Consider the following 3,907-nt stretch of genomic DNA (forward strand, 5'->3'; position numbering starts at 1 on the left):
GTTTATTACCTTTATTATTTATTTATTATTATTTATCTGTTTCTCCTCTGCTCTGCACTTTCCACCTCTCCCCCTTTCCATGCACTTTTCCCCTTCTCCCTTATCCATGCACTTGCGTTCTCAATGTCACTGGGCCTAGTAAGATCGTTGTTTTTTTCTCCCCTGTTCACCTCCCTTGCCTTGTCGCGCTCTGAAACACTTGTGTACGAGCGATATGAATAAAATATCAATTAAATTCAATGTATCCTGCCCATGAACTGGAACGCAATGAGTGCCTTTAAAGTCTGGTGAGCAAGAGCTTGCATACCTCCTAACTCGCACCTGTTTTTGGAGGATGTCACTCGTCTTGAATACATTTTCACCCTCCCAAAACACCACTTGTCTTGCACAGATGGTCGGATCATCACTGGGAATCAGGGCGAGCGTGTTAGCGAAATGAGGACACAGCCACACAGGATCTCATCAGGCATGAAACTGATTTATTAGCGCGCTTTGCGCATTTACATTAACATTGGTCATGCGGTCAAACCTGATGTGCCGCTGCGTGTCCCTGGGGTCAGGTGATCACGCGCAACGCTACACCTCCCCCCAAAATAACATTGTCCTCCCCCATTTCTTCCATCCATCGTCTCGGCTTTCGGGTGGTGCGGCATTGTCTGTCCTCGGCTGAGGGTTGCGCATCTTTCTCACCTCGTCCCCCTTCGGGAGATGCTTGTCCCTCTGTATCCAATTCCTCTTCATAACCCGAATATTCAGATACTTCTCTCACACGCACTTCGTCTACGCTTCCGAATTGATGAACCTGTGGTGTGCCGTGATATGTCTTCCTGAAGAATGAGCTGTTCCTCGTCACTGTCCAACCGGCTCTCCCGGAAGTGACCATAGATCCCTTCAAGTCAGTGATGGTCAGTGGCAGGGGTCAAATGGCGGCGTGTCCTTGAGGAACTGAGTCTGATGCACCAGGACATGATCAGCAACCCTTAAGTTTGCTTGCCGAGCCTGGTATTTGTGGTCAGCGTACTCCATCTTGTTTCTAGCCTTGTCATCCCTGCTCCACACTTCCTTCTCCTATGGACTCCTCTCCTCCTGCAGGGTCTCCTAGGGTAGCCGTAAGCGCACAGGTTGGCGGAACATTAGCTCCGCTGGGCATACTCCTGTGTCGAAGCATTAATGTCTTCGACATACACCCCATATGCGAAGTGCACGTTCACTAAGGCTTCAGCCCCAGCAGAGCTTAACAGCATGTCCTTAGTAATGTCTGTGTCAAAGAATTTCCACCATTCCGGCCCCAGGCTTCATGAATTGCCTGGTGTGTCGAACTCCGGCATGGGGGCCAGAGAGCCTTGCTGGCGAAGGCATCCTCTTGTTCAAACTGCACCTCCTGCAGGTACTTGACCATCCATCTGATTGTCACCCTCGTCCTCACTCATGGTTCCCTTCCTCCTTCAAGTCGACGCGTGTCTGAGCGCACAGGCACCTCCTTTAACGTAGAGGCAGCAACTCCTGACGTGCAAGAGCACACAAGCACCTCTGTGCAGGCAGAGGCCGCAACTCAGTACGTCACCAACACCACTGGGGCAGGATGCCTTTCCTTTCGTGCTTCAAACACCTCTCGACCCTGAGCTCCTTTCACCGTCCTCACAGTCTTCAGCTCATCTGCCTTTTTACACACACTCTTGTACCATGATCCTTCCCTTGACACTGATTGATTCCATGCGCATTCAAACAAATCTTTTTTTTTGTTGACAGTTGGACCTCGCTTGGGCATTCTACGCGGTGTGCACACCGCAGGGTTCTGCACAGTGGTTCCAAAAATTATCCCATGGGGGCACGAGCACTCCACATAGGAGCCGCTGCCACCGGGATGAACAAAATGGAAGTCAAAATATTACTGTGAACTGCAGCTGGCAGGCACTGAGAGGAATGAACCCTGCCACCCGCTGGCGCCGTGCGGACCGAAATCCTCTTCCCTGCCCAGGCGCCGTCCTCGTCGCCAATGTTAAGGTTTTGTATGTGCACTCATGGAGCCCCTGGTGTAGGCCTCCTCCTCTGCCATGAATGACCACGCGGACACAGGTCTGCTGCCGTTGGGCTCCGGGCATGCTCTGCTAGCCAGGCCCAGGAACGCCCCCTTTATTATAGAACGTGCAACGGTTCAACGTAGCCGTCGCACCGTCATCTGACCACATTACACCTGCTACCACAGCTGTACCTTTCCAACTGCCACTCCCTCCTCCACACTCACCCACATTCTAACTTCCATGCTAGCACCCATCATTCATACCATCCATTCTGGAGCAGGGCACATGGCAAGCACAGGGATATTAAACATTCCATGCATGTCTACACTACTGTTACCCACTCTGTTACACTATGTCTCCTGAGCCAAATGTCTCACATATGCTGTGCTACCATCCACTCTGCACCCCTTCGTCCGATGAATGCACCATCAACCATTCTTCCGTTGGCTACTCATACACTGTGTGTTTTCACAGGCGCTAACCAATGATATGCCACCATTCCGCCATGACCATGCCTGACCAGGGTCGGACTGGGGCATAGAATTGTCTTGGGCACCAATGAAAAAGTGGTCCACAGTTGCAAATGGAAATTCTTTCCTGTTTGTGTAGAGCTCGCGGGGAAGGTTTTGGATAAAATGTGATGCAAATTGTCCATTTGAAAGAATATTCATTCAGTAGCACTGGTCAAAACTACTAGCCACATGTTGAAGTAACTTATCAAACTGGCCCACGCCTACTTTGACCAAAAAAACTGGACCACACTAGCCTTTTGTGTTTTTGGTTCGGGCATTGCCCTATTGCCCTATAGGCCAGTCCGAGCCTGTGCCTGACGCAAAAGATCGAAAGAAACTCTACTTTAATCATAGTAGGGTGAGCGTTTTTTCCGTTTCCAACTTTAGTCCAACGTTTTGGAGTCATATGAATATGCAGGTATAGCAAAAGCAATGTAGGAAATTAGATGGAGCACTTTTAATACAAGTTGGGCCCCAAACTCGTATCTTCTGCGACAAAGAAACAACGACTTACCTCCGGGCCAAGGCCCAACCTTAATTGCGAAAGCTGACCAGGAATTAACATTTGTGGTGATACAGATACTGTGGGCGATATCAGATTTTTTTATGTTCTGGTTCCAGGTGGCGCTTTCTTTTGTATTTCTCTCCCACAGTTCTGTTTACCAATTCCGGGTGTATGACCGAAATCGGTGCAAATTGGAATCCTTCTAAAAAATGCAGAAAGGCACGGGTGGGGGTCGAACCCACGATCTTCGGTTTACGAGACCGACGCCTTACCACTTGGCCACCGCGCCTCTATTGCACTGCTCATTCCAAACGTTCTTTTCTGACGCATTATCCGGAATCTTTTCATTTCACAATTCTAGTCAGTGGCGGCAGCGCTTTCTTTCACAGGCGATTTTCGTCTTTCGTTGTTTTTCATGACTTCGACGTGGCAGCTTAGCCAGACCTGGTCTGCTTTCCCAACCTGGGGCGATATTAGCAGATTGCCGTTCTCGTTTGCTCTTCATTCCAGTCTACTCTATAAACGTGTCCTTTCCTATTTTTTTTTTTTGCCCTGTGAGGAAAACATCGTGCATTATTTTCAGTGCTCTCAGTGGGGTAAGAAACTGGGGGGATCATTTGGGGGCGTGGATTGCATGATGGGCGGGGCCTAATACTTGATGGGCGTGGTCCATTTCTTAACTGGTCAGCAGCACAGAATTTCCACTGGAGCATTTTTTGGGTGGTCTCCATGGAACACACTGGTGAACAGTGAAATATGTGCCTAACCCCCTTCTGCCGTGGAATTCTAACTGGCCTCCACTCTATGGTAGTTGTTTATACATGTACAGCCATCTGCCAGATTGCCCCCTTCCTCTTCCTGCCTGGCAT

The 3,907-nt window shown here is 49.5% G+C and overlaps 1 non-coding gene across 1 annotated transcript; it reads right to left on the minus strand.

Annotated features, from left to right (window-relative positions):
* Nucleotides 1–3,255: 3,255 nt before the first annotated feature.
* TRNAT-CGU (transfer RNA threonine (anticodon CGU)) lies at nt 3,256–3,327 on the minus strand. Its single transcript has one exon. It is a non-coding gene; the product is annotated as a tRNA-Thr (tRNA).
* Nucleotides 3,328–3,907: the final 580 nt, after the last annotated feature.

This window comes from Ambystoma mexicanum, chromosome 2q (assembly GCF_040938575.1).
Source record: "Ambystoma mexicanum isolate Mex_15411 chromosome 2q, UKY_AmexF1_1, whole genome shotgun sequence".
Taxonomy (NCBI): domain Eukaryota; kingdom Metazoa; phylum Chordata; class Amphibia; order Caudata; family Ambystomatidae; genus Ambystoma; species Ambystoma mexicanum.